The sequence below is a fragment of the Sapajus apella genome, unplaced genomic scaffold (assembly GCF_009761245.1).
Source record: "Sapajus apella isolate SASKATOON/1434 unplaced genomic scaffold, GSC_monkey_1.0 scaffold7, whole genome shotgun sequence".
In the NCBI taxonomy this organism is placed as follows: Eukaryota; Metazoa; Chordata; class Mammalia; order Primates; family Cebidae; genus Sapajus; species Sapajus apella.
Window position 1 is genome coordinate 11,971,695 of NW_022436947.1, and position 18,409 is coordinate 11,990,103.

At 38.7% G+C, this 18,409-nt stretch overlaps 1 protein-coding gene across 10 annotated transcripts in view; it reads right to left on the minus strand.

The window, feature by feature from the left end:
• Positions 1-18,409, minus strand: part of NRF1 (nuclear respiratory factor 1) — a 143,195-nt gene that overhangs the window by 103,264 nt on the left and 21,522 nt on the right. The window lies entirely within an intron of this gene.

The window sequence follows — 18,409 nt, forward strand, 5'->3', positions numbered from 1 at the left end:
TTTTAAAAAAAGTAAATTCTGACTCAGGCCACAACATGGATCAACCTTGAGGATATTCTGCTCAGTGAAATAAGCCAGCCACAAAAAAGAACAAATACTGTATGACTCTACTTATATGAGATACCTAGAGTGCCTACTTTCATGGACAGAAAGTAGACTAGTAGTTGCCAGGGGCTGGAAGTACAGAGTTTCAGTTCTGCAAGATAAGGAGTTCTGGAGACTTGTTGCACAACAGTGTGAATGTACCTAACACTACTGAACTGTATGCCTAAAAGTGATTATGATGGGAAATTTATTGTTATGTATGTTTTCCAACTAAGTTTTTAAATTACCCTTTACACCTGTGTAATTTCTGTGCAAAGAAGTGACTAATCTTACTGAATACTATAACTAGCCTGTATTATCTTTATTAAAAATTTTGCATACTATTTGATGATTATTTAAAAAAATAATTTCTTTTCTTTAAGAATAATAAACTCTTAAAGGTAAACTGCTGGGTCAAAGGCATAGGTATTTTAAATTCTGACATACTATGAAAAGCTGAGTGCTTTAGTTGTACACTAACACTATCTCTCATGTTAATACAAACCCACACAAACGTATACACACATTTAAAATTTGACTATCACGTAACAGTATACAGCACTACACATCTGGAGTTTGCCAAAAAATGTCAACCATATGGATATAGAAATATGACCTCTATGGCTACATGTAAAAAGAATGCAATTATTTATTTATGTAAAATTTTTCTCTTATTTTGTCCTACTCTATTACAGAAGTCTTTCTCCATCTTGAGAGCTTCTGATTCTAAGGTCCTTTGTTCCTCTGAGTAACTGCTCTCTTAAACTAATCCTGCTATGTCTTTATTCTTCAGGTGATTTGTTTCTAGGTAGATAACCAAATTTTTACCTTTCTGAGGTCTTTGAAAACATGGTAAAATGTTAACATTTGGAAAATCTGGGTAAAGGGTACATGGGAATTCTTTGTACTATTTTTGCAACTATTCCAAAAGTCTGAAATTATGGCAATATTAGAAAAGAATGTTTAAGCTACCTGATAAGATGCCCTTCCATATCCTGTTTTACGTGAGTTTCAGAATATCCAAGGGAATATATCCTAGCCTCCAGATCTGTACTAATCTAAAATGCAATTTAACACACTAAGTCAGACAATTAAATATATGGGAGGAAGATATCGTTAAAATGTTATTTTTCCATCCATTTCACTGTTTTCAAGACAAACTGCTTAGGGCATTTTAGAATTCTGAGTACTTTAAAATTATTTTTAAATGATTTGGGATTAGATGGTAGCTAATTGCTTTTCAAAGGGATTTGTAGGCTATGCACTTGACATAATGGATTTCAATTCTTTGCTCCAGAATGCAGTTCACAGCATAAATCAATAGGGCTGTCTGCTTCACAGGCTTGCCATTTCTGCCCAGGGCCTCATCTCTTTCCACTTCTCTCCCTATCCCATTCTTCGGCCTCTATTTTTTTTTTTTGAGAGCGTCTCACTCTGTTGCCCAGGCTGGAGTGCAAATGCAGTGGTGTGATCTTGGCTCACTGCAACCTCCGCCTCCTGGGTTTAAGTGATTCTCCTGCCTCAGCCTCCCGAGTAGCTGAGATTACAGGAGCAACACCAAGCTTGGCTGATTTTTGTCTTTTTGCAGAGATGGGGTTTTACCATATTGGCCAGGCTGGTCTTGAACTCCTGACCTCAGGTGATCCACCTGCTTTGGACTCCCAAAGTGTTGGGATTATAGCCATGAGTCATCACGCCTGGCCTCTCTAACCAATTTTATTTAGCACACTCTGTAAAAATCAAAGGCAAAGGTATTTCTGACTTATGAATGATACTTACAATGTTTCCATAAAATCATAAAGGAAGCAGGCTGGTTAATGCCAGATATGACTGATGACATATGTCATTAACCAGCATATGACATATTCCTGGACATTATCAGACCCTACACCCCCAAGTCAATTTAGTGAAGCATTTTAGCTTTCCTCCATGAGAAGTTAGATTCCTTGAATAGCTAAAGTGATGAGAACTGCCAATAGGTGAAAACATACTAAATATTCTGCATTTATAAGCAGCACAGTATCACCAAAAAAACCAGAACCCCTGGACAAGTTACTTAACCTCTAAGCTACAATTCTATCAATTTTTTTAGATTAAAAAAAAAAAAAGACTATCTATTCTCAAAAAAATGATATGAAGATTAAATGAGATAATCCAGATAAAGGAACACAGTGCCCAGTAATAAGTGCCTGACATTAATTATGATGCTGATGCCAGAATCTCTATGTCTTCCTGATTCTATCCTCCCTGAGTCATTACCTGACTAGTCTTACAAGTACTGGGCCTCAATTTCCTCATTTTTAAATTAGACAGTCATTTCTGAGGATACAGTTTTCTTAACTGTGTGTAAGAGATTGAATCAGGCATCTAAAAAGCCCTATATTAACTCCAGCAACTGAAATACTGTTCTCCTAGACATAAAATGAGCAAACTATAGGAAACCAAGGTCCCTAACATAATTTCACAACAGTGCAAAAACGAAGAGGCAGCAGATGGACCTGAGAGTGATTCGTCTGAACTGATATGAAAAGTAATAAAAACACCGGCAACACATAATGACCTGTGACTCAACATCACATCCAAATAAAAGGGCATATCTGTCGGTCACCCAGAGCCAGTGGCATTCAACAGATTAGTTAATATTTCATTAAAAAAAAAATTCCCCAAAACAGTAACTTAACATGGTAATCATTTTACCAAAACCTTTCTTAGCCTGGATCATCACCTGGGGTACAATATATGCCTCATCTAAAGGTACTTCTTGGTTGGACAAAGTGGCTCACACCTGTAATTCCAGCACTTTGGGAGGCCAAGGTGGGAGGATCGCTTAAGCCCAAGAGATCAAGATCAGCCTGGGCAACACAGGGAGACTCGTCTCTACCAAAAAATGAGAAATTAGCTGGGCATGACGGAACCTGCCTGTAGCCCCAGCAACTCAGGAGGCAAAGGCAAGAGGACTGCTTGAGCCTGGGAGGACAAGGCTTCAGTGAGCCAAGACCGTGCCCCTACACTCCTGTGTGAGTGACAGAGCCAGACCTTCTCTCTTAAAAAAAAATTAAATTGCCGGGCGCGGTGGCTCATGCCTGTAATCCCAGCACTTTGGGAGGCCGAGGCAGGTGGATCACGAAGTCAAGAGATCGAGACCATCCTGGTCAACATAGTGAAACCCCGTCTCTACTAAAAATACAAAAAATCAGCTGGGCCTGGTGGCGCGTGCCTGTAATCCCAGCTACTCAGGAGGCTGAGGCAGGAGAATTGCCTGAACCCAGGAGGCGGAGGTTGCGGTGAGCTGAGATCGCGCCATTGCACTCCAGCCTGGGTAACAAGAGCAAAACTCCGACTCAAAAAAAAAAAAAAATTAAATTAAAAAGTCCTTTACTATATAAACTACAGGAGGCTGGGGTGGGGGTAATCTGGTACAGAAGCATTCCTACTTTTGTACCTCTAGGCGTGTATGGGTGGGTTAGTGGAAGAGAACACAGAAAAAGATTGTCTTGGCCCAGAGCACCCTGGTACTTGTAGTCAATAACACCTAAGGAGCTACTGGAATTTGAAGGAAATGTCCTAGAGGGTTAAATTTAGTCTAATCCACACATAATGGATGAGATTAAGTGTAGAGTATTTTAAAAATCAAAGTAGAAAGAACAGCAGGCCGGGAAATCTAATCAAAGCATAACTAAATGTAAAAGAAAGCATTAGTGTAATCAATAGCATTATCATATCAAAAGAAAAACCGGCAAGAACTGCCTAAAGGGATATCTGAGACCTAGCCTTTGTCTACAGTCCAAATGCAGAACAAAAAAACCTAGGTAGATGCAACTTACAGTCTTGGACATATCCAGAATATAAACTGCATAACTAGGATAGAAATTTTACCTTTTCTCACAAAGCCTACAGAAGCCTAAAGTCAACTGTAGGGTTTGCTTCTCCGGGGACACTAGAGTAATGAATGGAAATCTTAGCACAGCAGGAAAAATTAAAAAACAATTCCACAGCTCAAGTCAGAGTGAAAATAGAAGCAAACTAAAATGTAGCTTAATTCTGAGTAAAAATAGAACGTAAGAAAAGAGGAATCCTTTTGACCTTGGATAATTTTCTTTCAAAAAGTACATGAGTGATGATATCAGACATGGAAAGAAAAAAAAATATCCTCCCACACCACTGGGCTCTAGAGAGAAAAAAACATATATGAAGGTATAGTTGTATATGTAGTTCCATCTCCAGACTCCAACTATAGACCAAAATACAGAAAATGAAGTATCATGCAAAACACAATGTAAAACTTAGGAACCACGATGTTGAAAAAGCAAAGATAAAGCTGACAGAAATTTGGAGGCAGGACAGGGGCAGAGAGGTGGAAGAATGGTGAGGAGTATTAATATCCTATCCCTGCATGGTGAGGGAGTCAGGAGACACTATCAGGAGGAGATGGAAAAAGTTAGTATTACAATGTAATTATCAAAAGTAGAAGGGAAAAGAAAAGTACTAAAAAAAAATAAGTACCTTATCTTCCATAAAAGAAAGTCAATAATGCCCATTTGAGAAATCAAGAAATAGTGGTATAGACATATTATTTAGAGTTATGGAGGCATTACTGTCTGATGATACTATAAACAAAAAGCAGTTCATTGTCTCTGAAAAGTGGGACCTAGGATAGGGAAAGAATGGCAAAAGACTATTGATTTTAATTGTAAGTCCTTCTATTTGATCTTTTATCATATGAATGTAATTGACTTTTAACAAAATGAGCTTTAAAAACAAATAGCTATGATATAGTCTTCCAAACTAATCCTTTTGAAAATTAAAATTAAATGACATGCTAGAGCAAACTGTCACTAGAGAAATAAAGCTCCCTTCTTATTCTAAGAACTGAGAGCAACAGAGATCAAGTTTAGAAATAGCCTCGCCTTGAGTAAGACTAGCTTTCTAATTTGGGGCATCTAAAACTAACAAAATTGTATGACGAATCAAATATTTCCCATACCAATATGTTGATTAACTTTGTAAACACTCATTAATAATGCAAGAATCCAGTTAACAACGATGCTTTTACATAATACTTCAGAAAAACAAGCTTTACCACACAACTTCATAATGACTTAGGGATGAGTGTATGATTTTATGAAAATACTGTAAGCTCACTGAAGTCAGAGCTTGGGTCCATAAAGTCTCTATGAATAGATCTATCATAATGTGCTCTTTAATAAATGATTGTGGGTAATCAGTTGCACATTTTAATTACTAAAGCTACATCCAGGCAATTACAGTTTCTGTAATTCTCCTATAAGGCTGTGCTGGCTGGCTGGCTGGCTCTCTCTGCCTCTCTCTGTCTCTCCCCCCCCCCCAACCCCTGTCTCACTTCCAAGCCCTGTTTTCCATTCTTGTCCCAAGTTGCACTATTCCCAGCTCTGGGGCTAAGTCTGCCAACCATGTTTTCCAGACTTTCCTGCCAGTATCCTGTTAGGTTTCACCTAGGGAGCCTGGAAGGGGAGAGAAGGGATTTCTTTGTTGTTTTCATTGCTATAACATCAGCATTGCTCCAGCAAGAGGAGAGCTGCACCTCCCAAACTCCAGCTGTGCCCCTTCTCTCCCGGTGGTTGAGTACCAGCTGAATGGCATCCCACTCAGAGATCAGATTACCAGCTTCGGGAAGACCTCTCTGAGATTCCAGGTTCTTCTCTTCTGTTCCTACAACGCTAGGGGTGGTAGTGCTTTCTATCTGGATTACCTCAGGGTCTTTCGTACTCTTTCATCTTTTAACATTTTAAATTCTCTGAAATGCCACACATGGTTTTCTAGGCCCTGATTAATACAAACAGAAGAAAATATGTACCTGCATTCAAAATTACTCAGAGTGCTGGTAAGCAGCAATCTGGGCTTCTCATACTCTCAATAAATAAGTGATGCTAAGCACATTTTTATAAGACTACAATTAGAGTTTCTGTTTTCAGACACTGATCAATCTTAAATTGAACAAATCATTAAAAAGGTGCTAAGCTATAGAGTATAAAATGTCTCACAGGCTGGGCGCAGTGGCTCACACCTGTAATCCTACCACCTTGGGAGGGCAGGCAGATTACATGAGGACAGGAGTTCGAGATCAGCCTGGCCAACATGGTGAAACCCTGTCTCTACTAAAAACACAATAATTAGCCGAGCGTGGTGGTGCATGCCTGTAGTCCTAGCTACTTGGTAGGCTGAGGCACAAGAATTTCTTGAATCCAGGAGTTGGAGGTTGCAGTGAGCTGAGATTGTGCCACTGCACTCCAGCCTGGGCGACAGAGTGAAACTGTATCTCCGAATAAACATATAAAAATAAAATAAAATACTTCATACAGACAGAAACGGACACTTAGAAGCGAGAAGGGAGTACAGACAGGAAAGTAGGCGATATCAACACAAACTTAGGTTTGTGAGTCTGTCTTACCTACCCTGTAAGTGTAACATTCCTGCAAACCTCAAAATCAACATCAGAGTACTATGTTAAATGTCTCCTTATAGAAATAATATTGAAAAACGGAAAATAATTGTTCCATTATTTGATGAATAAATGAGGTTTTGAAAACCAAAAAAAAAAAAAAAATGTGGTAGCAATGGCACCTTTGACTTCAATCAACAACTCTAACTCTCTAGCAGACTATGTGGACCTACTGAAAATCAATAGTGGGTAATGGCTATCATTTCCAGCATGGGAAAGAGTGATTTAGAGTTACCATTCTTTTTTCTTATTATACTACTGGACTCAGCACGTACAAGGGCCTGGAGAATCTCCTCTCCATTCCACGTCACACCTGCTTAAACACATCCTTGCTTCTGCAACAGGGTGGCGCAGACTCTGGAACCAGAACGCTGCATTCTATTTCTTGCTCTGCCACTTACTAGCAACTTACAGAAGTTTTATTTGACTTTTTCTATGTCTCAGTTGAATCATCTGTCAAATGAAGGAAAATAACAGAATCTACTTCATAGAATTACTGAGGACAAAATGAATTACTATTTCAAAAAGGGCTTAAGGGAACATGGTATATAGTGAGTGCTATATAAGTGTAACTTATTATTCCATGTACAAAGACAGGGACAGCAAATAAATATCAAAGGGACAGTTACATTTTTTTTTTTTAATGTTGGGTGAAATAATCCTTACAGACCACATTAGGAGTTTTGACCATACACCTTTATCATAGAGTAGTTCTTAATCATTTTGGAATCATAAACTCTCTTGGGGATGGGTGAAAGCTACAGACCTCCTCCTTAGAAAAATGCATATACATACAGAATTTTCCAAAATATTCCAATGTTCTTCAATTCAAATCACTGACTATTTCATGATTGTAGCTGCTAAAACACTAGAGGGTGCCACAACCAAAGGAAAAAATGTAAAGAGAGCACAGGAAATTTCAGCCTGCCGGAACATCTTTCCATAGAGAATAGTTCAGTGAATGGACTTCATCAAATGCTTTAAAATATGTCAACTCTCTTATAGGTCCTAGATCAGCACTGTCCAATAGAACTTTTTGCAATGATGGAAATATTCTAAATGTGTGCTGTCTAAAACAGTAGCTGCTCATGTGGACTACTGACCACATGAGATCATAAGGAATTAAATGTTTAATTTTAATTAATATTAAATGGCCACATGTGGCTTGTGGCTACTATACTGAACAGTACAGTTCTACATTCTAAAAAGTTTTGACTTGCTTCTTATCACAGGCTATTATCTATCAGCATGAAAGTAATTTCTAATAGAGTGTGTTCATACAATAATTCAGGCCAATTTGTGCCTTGTGACAATTTAGCACTATGGAGATAGAAATAAAGACTGTCAGTATTTTGTCCTTGCCCTACAGACGTTCACAGTCAAAAGTAAAGCTGTCCTTTTACTCATTATAGATGACCCTATCTACCTAATGCCTAATTATGTTTCTTTACTGAAACGTATCTCTAAGCCTCTGGGTTACAAGAGCTTAAAAAATATGTAAGTGTATACTGAAAGACTGAATTAATATGCAGGCTTTTGCCATTTAAAAAGCAAATCCTATTCTAGTGATATTTGCTAAGGGTTAAGGGAGCACAGAGAAGACAAAACTGCAAGGACACGGGGCAGGCATCCTGAAGGAAAAGACAGAGTCTACAGCCAGAAGCTTGTCAGCCTCCAGAATGAAAAAAAGGGCACTGCAGACAGCAGCAACAGCTTGTGAAAGCACATGGCATAGCAAGGGGACATCGATGAACACCCAGAGAGCAGATTCAGGGGAGTCTGGGGACCGAAGGAACACAGCTCTCAACTGCCTCCACACCAGATTCTTTCTTTACGCTGCAATTTAGTCTACTAAAAATAAAGCTAATGCTGACCCACCTGTCAAAATGAAAGCAGTCTATCCACACTGGGTAACACCTTACCACTTAAAACCCCGTGTCTGGCACAGTGCCTGAATGAAGTAGGCGCCTAGTGAATGTTGGTGACAACGATAAAAAAGCATTAGAGTGCATGCTCAAATATGTAAATGCTTACCAGCAGCTACAAATATCAGTAAAAAGCAGATGAGTTGTTGAAGCTATCCCTGGTTTAGAAAGACGGTGAATTGGAAGTTTGGTCTACCCAAGCATTTGCAACTGGGTCAGAATGCAGCTGGCATGACTCTTTTTGCAGAATAATAGTTTGTCCACAGCTGCTCCCAAATTACCAAAAATCAAAGAAGTAGTTGCCATGTGTGATAGCAGGATTAGAGGCTGCCTCAATTTCCATTATGGAAAAATAACGTAAATTGCCACAAGTCCCACCCCCCCAGTCTCAGATAAGCACAAAGGACATTTTTATTCAGATTCTTCATACTGTGAAACAGCATTGTTGCCCAGCTGCTTCAGTGGCAGGCTCAATTCTGCGGGATCTGTCACTACATAACTAACATTCAGTTAAAGCTGTTTCCTAGCTTCTGCAAGACAGTTCAATGCATGAACGTTCTTCTGAAATAACTGGATTTGTTTCTGGATAAAATTATGAAAGTATTTAAGTGCCAATACCACAGACCTAGGAATCTCTGCAATTAAATCATTCTCTCATTCACTCAGCAAATATTTACTGAATTCTTATCAGGTACTCCTACATTATCGTAGCATGAGTACTCCAAGAAAAACTATGACTGGCAATTCTAATTTTGTATCTTTAAGTTTAAAAAGTATATTCTCGGCTGGGCACAGTGGCTCACGTCTGTAATCCCAGCACTTTGGGAGGCCAAGGCAGGCAGATCACCTAAGGTTGGGAATTCGAGACCAGCCTGACCAATATGAAGAAACCCTGTTTCTACTAAAAATACAAAAAAGTTTAGCTGGACATGGTGACGCATGCCTGTAATCCCAGCTACTTGGGAAGCTGAGGCAGGAGAATCGCTTGAAGCCAGGGGGTGGAGGTTGCGGTGAGCTGAGATTGTACCATTGCACTCCACCCTAGGCAACAAGACCGAAATTCTGCCTAAAAAAAAAAAAGAAAAAGAGAGTGTATTCTCAGCCTGGGTGAAATGGTGAAACCCCATCTCTACTAAAAATACAAAAATCAGCTGGGTGTGGTGGTGCATGCCTGTAGTCCCAGCTAGTCGGGAGGCTGAGGTGGGAGGATGGATTGAGCCTGGGAGGCAGAAGTTGCAGTGTCTTGAGACTGCACCACTGCACTCCAGTCTGGGTAACATTGAGACCCCATCTAATTTTTAAAAAAAGTTTAAAAAAATGTATTCTTAACAAATCACTATCACCTGAGACAGCCACATTACCAACTTAATAATTTTATGTCTATGCTTCCAGCATTTTCCCTAATTTCTTATATGGTTGTATTACAAATATTTTTTCACTTAATATAGATTAAAATATTCCATGTTATTAACATTTTTGTATCATTTAAAAAATGTCTACAGAGCATTCACTGTAAGAATGTACAGTAGTTTACTAATCCTCTGAAGTCATTTAGGTTATTCCCAACTTTTCAGTATTATAAATAGCACTATTATGATAACTGTAGTATTCAATAAATATCTCTTGAATTAAGTGAGTAAACAAATGGTTTAATAAGCTGAATCTTGGCCAGGCACAGTGGCTCACGTCTGTAATCCCAGCCCTTTGGGAGGATAAGATGGGTGGATCACTTGAGGTCAGGAGTTTGAGACCAGCCTGGCCAACAAGGTGAAACCCTGTCTCTACGAAAATAAAATACAAAAAAATTAGCTGGATGTGGTGCTTACTGCCTGTAATCCCAGCTACTAGGGAGGCTGAGGCAGGAGAATTGCTTGAACCTGGGAGGCGGAGGTTGCAGTGAGCCAAGGTTGTGCCACTGCACTCCAGCCTAGGTGACGGAGACTCTATCTCAAAAAATAAAATAAGCTAAGTCTTTAAGCACAGACCAAATTACTTCCTTAGCTTTTAAAGGACATAAACATTTTGAGTAATCATACAGCTATGATTCTGCAAATGTTCGTAACAGACAAAGAGAATGCAGTAAAACCGGCAATCTAAATATAAAGGAAAGCACACAATACTTGGTGGTAAATGGAAGACAGAATAAAAATATTAACCTATTATAACCTAGACAATATGTAAGCAGAGTATAGCTGTCAGGAGGTAGACTATAAAAATTGGAATGTGAAGGGGGCACTTACAACCCCAATTTCCAAAATGGCAAGTTAAGAGGCCCTACAGGAAGATGACGGAACAAAAATTTAAAGTTTGTCATTTAAAACTATAAAGATTTTGACAGAAGTCCTTGAAAAAAAAAAAGAAAAAAATTTAAAAATAAAAAATAAAATTACAAAGATACTAAGTGACTTCCAAAGTAATAAAAATACCAAATAATTTTTGATTTTATATCAAATATACAAGGAGAGAAAGGGGTAAAAAAATGAGTTAAATTCTCATTTTTCACATCAAAAAAATTCAGATATTGTCTAAAGTTGATAAATGAAGGAACAGAAGTCTAAACATATTATTTAGCCTTATGGAAGTAACCACAAGGGAAGCTAAAAACAGAAATAGTCCCATAGTTTTTAAAGGCTGTCTCTGGATAGCAGGGATGGGATGACAAGAAAAGAGAAGGGGCAGGAGGCTCGTGGTTATTCACCATAAGGTCTCCACGGCTCTGTGATTTGTTAGGATGTACAAATAATACCCTGATAAAGATTGACTGAAAAATCTGGAACTGTTTACTTTGGCTTCCCAAATGATATAATCTTACCTTGATAACTGGTCAAATCTAACTGTCCATAGAGAATTCCTTTAACCAGAGGCAAACCTAAAATGCTTAAGACTTTGGAGACTATCTAGCTTGATTTTCTCATTTTCCAAATTGTGACCAAGAAAGACCCAGTGAAATACCCAAAGTCACATCTGTAATTGGTGGCAAATCCAAAACTTGAACCCCTATCTCCTGCTTCCCAGTCAAGTATTCTAGCTGCTCCACCAGAGACCCATCCTTTGTACCCGTGCAGAGTCTCCAGTCATTATTTGCTTGGGTTCCTTAACTGTTAATGCAAGCTATTATGTATTAATATACATCTTCAAGTCAAAATTTTGGTTTTACAGGGGGAACGGTGAGTTTGGGTTTTGTTGTATTTTAAAAGACAGGGTCTCACTCAGTCACCCAGGCTGGAGTACAGTGGTTTGAGCATGGCTCACTGCAGCCTTCACCTCCTGGGACCCTCCTGCCTCAGCCTCCCGAGTAGCTGGAACTACAGGCATGAACCACCATGCCCAGCTAATTAAAAAAATGTTTTTTGTAGAGACCAGCTCTCACTATGTTTCCAGGCTGGTCTTAAACTTCTGAGCTCATGTGATCCTACCTTGGCCTCGTAAAGAACTTGATTACAGGTGTGGACCACAGCAGTACCCAGTCTTGAATTTGTATTACAATTGATATGCATGTTAAATTGATTTTTTAAACTGTACCTGAAGTCACCCATCCTGGTCCCTCTAATACACCTCCTGTTCCCTCAATCCGTAACTGCCTTAGATAATATACAATGGTTACTTTGAGAACTGGTTCCCAAAAACGGAGAGGCCTGACAGCATGATTCTCAGCCACAGGAATAAATGCAGTTCATAAAGTTGCCAAAGCAGTTTTGTGAAGCTAAAGTCTCCTGTGAGCACCAGGGTGTTCAACTAACTTTATGTTCTTATTCACCTATGTTAAATTGTTTAGCTAATTATCCATTCCCATTTTCAGTAGATGCAAAGAGAATAAAATTATTTTTTTAAAAAAGGTTCGGGGGTGAGGCCAGGCACAGTGGCTCATGCCTGTAATCCAGCACTTTTGGAGACCGAGGTGTTTGGATCACCTGAGGTCAGGAGTTAGAGATCAGCCTCACCAACATGGTGAAATCTGTCTCTACTAAAACGACAAAAATTAGCCAGATACGGTGGCACGCAACTGTAATCCCAGCTACTTGGGAGGCTGAGGCAAGAGAATGGCTTGAACCCAGGAGGTAGAGGTTGCAGTGAGATGAGATCACACCCCTGCACTCCAGCCTGGGTGACGACAAAGCCAGACTCCATCTCAAAAAAAAAAAAGAGAGGTAGGGGGACAAGAAGCTGACTTTTTAAGGAAAATGGAGAATTGGGCACACCATTTTTATGTTTGTATTAAACCAATTCATAAAAATTATTTTAAAAGGTATGAAAGCCTGTACAGATTACTATTTATATAAATTTAGAAACAAGGAAACAAAAAACAAAATGTAAAAGTGGAGCCAGGCCAATTACTGGAAATCAAGTATATACAGAAGAGTCAAGATCGAATAACCAAAATTCCCATAAGTTATCAGGAATTCAAGACCGGCCTGGCCAAAATGGTGAAACCCCATCTCTACCAAAAATATAAAAATTAGCCAGGTGTGGTGGCACGCGCCTATAATCCCAGCGACTCAGGAGGCTGAGGTGGGAAGATCACTGGAGCTCTGGAGGTTGAGGTTGCAGTGAGAGTGAGCAGAGACTGTGCCACTGCACTGTAGCCTGGGGGACAGAGTGAGACCCTGTCTCAAAAAAAATTCCCATATTTGCTTTGTGAGTTAATTCATTGACATAAACTGTATTTTGAATTACTTACAAAATTAAATTTAGGATATCATATAATCAAAATTACAGGAATGGTAGTAAGGAAAAAAATCACATCAGAATCCTACCCAAGGATGTTAAAGTAAAAAAGCACATGATACTTCAAGACTGAAACAAATGAGATTTAGAAAGTAGTTGAACATAAAACTAAAATGACTTAACCTAAAACTAGGCATAACAACTCCATTTCAGAATTTGTTTAAATCTATAAAAGATATCACTAAACTCACAGTAATATCCCCAGGTTGGGGAGAGGGCGGGGCAGGAAGAAATGCTACCTAAGTTCCTGAAGAAATCAAAACTATCTAAATAACATTTACACTATATTTCCTGTTTAAGAAAACAAATCACCACAAGTTTTCCATGACTTCTACCAATGTTGCCATTTAGAACAAGTATAAGCTAGAGAAGGTAATAATTATCCTATAGGAATAAAAAATATTTTTCTCAATACCACTTTCTATCTTTGACAAAATTCTCAAAAACAAAAGGGGAAAAGAGGCCATCAAATGTAATTTACCATACACACATTTATCAGCAGCTACTTGGTCCTGGCCACAATGGACCTTCTGCAGCTGGCTGTCAAACCCCCAAAAGCTGCTCATCATCCACCTTCTTAGTCTCTTAGAAGGAATTTCACTTGGGTCAAAACAAGTCAACTGTCTTTCTCACCAGCAGTAATATACTGGAATAAAGTGTCAAGCATAATTCTGGCTGCCAAGATTTTGTTCTAAAGAAAAAAGACTTGTAACTATGAAAGGGAACATTAAATTAGAGCTATTGTCTGAAAGAAAAGGGCAATCTGCATCTTTAGCTTGACTGGGATAACACTGAGGTCTTGATCTGTAGTCAGACCAGAGGAAAAGGAAGCAACCAGAAAAAAGGCCACATATCACAACCCCCACCCCCAAAGAGTAAACTACTGAAAAAAAAAAAGTGTGCCAGTAGCAATGTACAAATAAAACTAGGGTCATACTTTAGAATAGATCCATGTGCTGTGCAATAAATACTAACTCTTGGTAAAGAGAAATATTACAGAAGCCTTAAACAGAGGTGTCCAATCTTTTGGCTTCCCTGGGTCACATCAGAAGAACTGTCTTAGGCCACAAATAAAATACACTAACAACAGCTGATGAGCTTAAAAAAACAAATAAAAATCACCAAAAAAACCTCATAATGTTTCAAGAAAGTTTATGAATTTGTGTTGGGCCACATTCAAAGCCATCCTGGGCCCCATGCAGCTTGTGGGCCGCGGGTTGGACAAGCTCCTCTTAAAGGATGAAGTAGACTGATGTGTACTGACACACAAAAAAATGTCCACAAAATGATGGAAATTGCAAATAATGGGTTATAAAATCTGCTAGAATGAGTGCGGTCTCATTGTTTTTCAAAGTGTAAATAAACATGGTTGTGGACAAACAAAATAATTTCAAAAGATATACAAAAACTATTAAGAATGGTTTTTATCTATGCAAAATAGAATTATGGATTATAAAAACTTTATTTCTGCTTTATAGATTTCTTTCTCCCTTCAAAATAATAAGAATGTGATTACATTTATAACCATTGTTATGTCCAGGTTTGATAAATAAAAGACAAACAGCATGATAAGCTCTTCTTCCTCTCACCAAATGAAATACCAGAGGCCTCCAAACTCATGAAATGAGGGACACATAAAGACTTTCCAAGCTGCCCAATGTCCTCAGGGAGCCATTTTCTTTCTTGCTCTTTCGCAGGGGTTTCCAATGCATCTTTTTTTTTTTTTTTAAGCAGAGCTTTTTCTTTAAGCAGAATCCTGTATGGAACCTCAAAATGTAAGATAACAGTAGAATTTCTTCTATTGAAGGGGATGGGAATGCAGAGAGCTAAAGTTATTCATCCTCACCTCCTGCAGTACCCTCTGAATATACTCAGAACTCCAGAGCACAAGGGGAAACACTGTGATTAATCCAAGTATCTCATTGTACAGTTGGGAAACTGAGGCCCAGGGATTACTCTCCAGTCATGGCCTGTCTTATTGACTGGTCTGTGGGTCACTTTACTTAACAGGCATTATAGACAAAGTAACTGGGGCCTGCAAGCTTTTCAAATACGTACCAAAAGTTTAAGAGAAACTGAAAACACACAAATTGGCTCCAATATACCAAAAGAATACTGAATAATTAAAACCAATAAATGTATAGCTAAACATCAAAAAGAAAAAGAAAAATAATGGTTCTTGAAGTTCAATATGATTCAAGCACACTACGCACCCTGGTAGCTTTGCAAATGAATACATTTTTCTATTGTCTGAGGTTTATGTTTAGCCATACCTATCCACCGAGGTTAACACAAACTAGAATCAGCTACTGAGAAAAGACAAGTGGGCCGGTGTGGAGGCTCACATCTGTAATCCCAGCACTTTGGGAGGCCAAGGCGGGCAGATCACAGGAGATTGAGACCATCCTGGCTAACACGGTGAAACCTTGTCTCTACTGAAAATACAAAAATTAGTTGGGCATGGTGGCACACGCCTGCAGTCCCAGCTACTAGGAGGCTGAGGCAGGAGAATCGCTTGAACCCCTGGGGGGTGGAGGTTGCAGTAAGCTGAGATCACATCACTACATTATAGCCTGGGCAACAGAGCAAGACTCGTCTCAAAACAAACAAAAAACTGAAAAGAGATGGGAACAATCCATTGATCAAATTCCCCAAAGACTCCAATGGCTTAAAGAGCATAATCTAACAAGATAAATGTTCACGGGCATAAGCATATCATTCTAAACTTTGGTCTAAAAAAAACCATTGAAAGGCCAGGTGTAGTGGCTCACGCCTATAATCCCAGCAGTTTGGGAGGGCAGGGGAGGCGGATCATCTGAGGTCAGGAGTTTGAGACCATGACTCTAACACGGTGAAATCCCATCCCTACTAAAAATACAAAAATTAGTCAGGTGTGGTGGCCCACACTTGTAATCCCAGCTACTTGAGAGGCTGAGACAGGAGAATCGCTTGAACCTGGGAGGAGGAGGAGGTTGCAGTGATCAGAGATTACATCACGGCACTCTATCTTGGGCAATAACAGAGTGAGACTCTGTTTCAAAAAAAGAAGGTAAAAACTAGTTGAAGAAAAATGGGATGATGGAGACTTGTGTCATCACCACAGAAAAAGTAAAAAGTTCCAGAAATATTGGTTCACAATAAGCTTAGAATGGAAAAAAAGCAACATATGCACAATGTGAACAATGACCACTCCTATATGTAGTCATGGGCACTCCACTTTCTCAAGATGCGACAAAAACCCTGTTATATTTCACTGGGACTATGAAAATGCTTAATTAACAAACAGTTAAAAAAATAAGAGGTGTTTCAATCTAAAGGACTTTAGAAATCTCTCTCATAAAATATTAAAAGACCATTATGAGGAAGAGGAATTAGACTTAGTCTGTGACCCTACTAAAAAAAAAATTAGGTAAGAAATTATGGCAGAATTCTGGTCAACAGATCATTTTACTAACAGGGGTGTATAGACAGAGTGGCTGGAAGCAGTCTGTGTTCTCCCATCACTAGATGTCTTCATGCAAATCCTAGACAACCACTTGGGGGCACTGGAGACGTGGGCCTTCATGCATTCCCACTCAAACCAGCAGACAGAAAGAAAGGTAACAAAAAAAGATTCCACCCCAGGAGAGTCTGAACCCTGGGGTCCAAAAGTATATATTAGGAAGACTGTCTCAGGTCATTTGGATACATACCCCAGATAAGACTGGGTACAGTCCTTGCCTTTCACCTGGGAGAGGAGAATCTATTGATATTCTGATGCAGTTGGGGGCATGTACAAAATGTACATACAAACAGAATTACACAAAATGGGGTGAAGCTAACCCTAAGCGAAGGCTTGGTCCTCTTTCAAGATCTCTAACCCTCTCAAAGGTGGTGTGTGCTTTAAAAAGAAAAACAAAAAACTGTAACAGCAGAAGCTGAAGAGAGGTCTCAGAGAAATGTAACCAAAACTCTTCTACCATAGTCTTAAAACATTTTATACAGTTGCCGTATAATTAAGAAATTACAAAGGAAAGCAAGTTTCATTAATGTATTGTTTTCCTTTTCCCATCTCTGAAGATTACACTCTATATGGTGAAATTAATGCTCCAATAATACCTTAATTAATGCTAAAATCTTGACCATCCCTAACAGCCTAGAGACCCTGAGAAAGGACTTAGACTTGTTTTACTTTGCCTTTTAAATTTGTACACAGATGTAGTCCTCTGATTTCTCACGACAAAGCAGAAGCGGTAAAGCAAAATAGAGAGTAAAAACATATGGAAGAAGAAAAAAAATAAAAGAGAAAGCAAACAAGAACAAGCGAAGTACAATCAGCTGGTATTATTTATGTAGGGACAAACCAGTGCCACAGGCCTCAATTGCTTGTAATCTTATCAAAAGGCAAGCATTCCATTAATATACCTGAGTAATGTGTTTTTGAAAAACACATGAGCAACCTAAAAATACATATGTCAGCCATTTTGGAAGCCTGTTTGGCAATGTCCTACAAAACTAAACATACTCTTACCATAGGATCCAACAATTGCACTCCTTGGTATTTACCCAAATATGCTGAAACTTAAGTCCACACAAAAACCAGCACACAAATAAATATTCATAGTAGCTTTATTCATAATTGCTAAAACTTGAACACAACCAAGATGTCACTCAGTGTGTGAATGATAAACAACTTGTGGTATATCTATACAGTGAAATATTATTCAGCATTAAAAAGAAATGAGCTATCAAGCCATGAAAAGACATGGAGGAATCTTAAATACATATTGCTAAGTGACAGAAGACAATCTGAAAAGGCTACATTTGTATGAGTCGAACCATATGGCATTCTGGAAAGGGCAAAACTACGGAGAAAGTAAAAAAAATGGTTGTCAGAGGTTAGAGAAAGGGAAGATGGGAGCACCAGGACACTTTTGGAGTAGTGAAATCATTCTGTATGATTATATACTTGTCAAAACTCACAGACTGCACAAACACAAAGAATGAACTTGAATGTAAACTATGGAATTCTGTTAATATTGGTTCATCAGCTATAACAAATCTGTCACACTACAGCAAGATGTTAATAAAAGAAACGGGTAGGAGACGGTATGGTAACTCTCCATATTCTCCACTGAGCTTTTCTATAAAGTTAAAACTCCTGTAAAAAATAAAGTATAAATATTTTTAAATATAGATGTAACAAAACAATATTCCC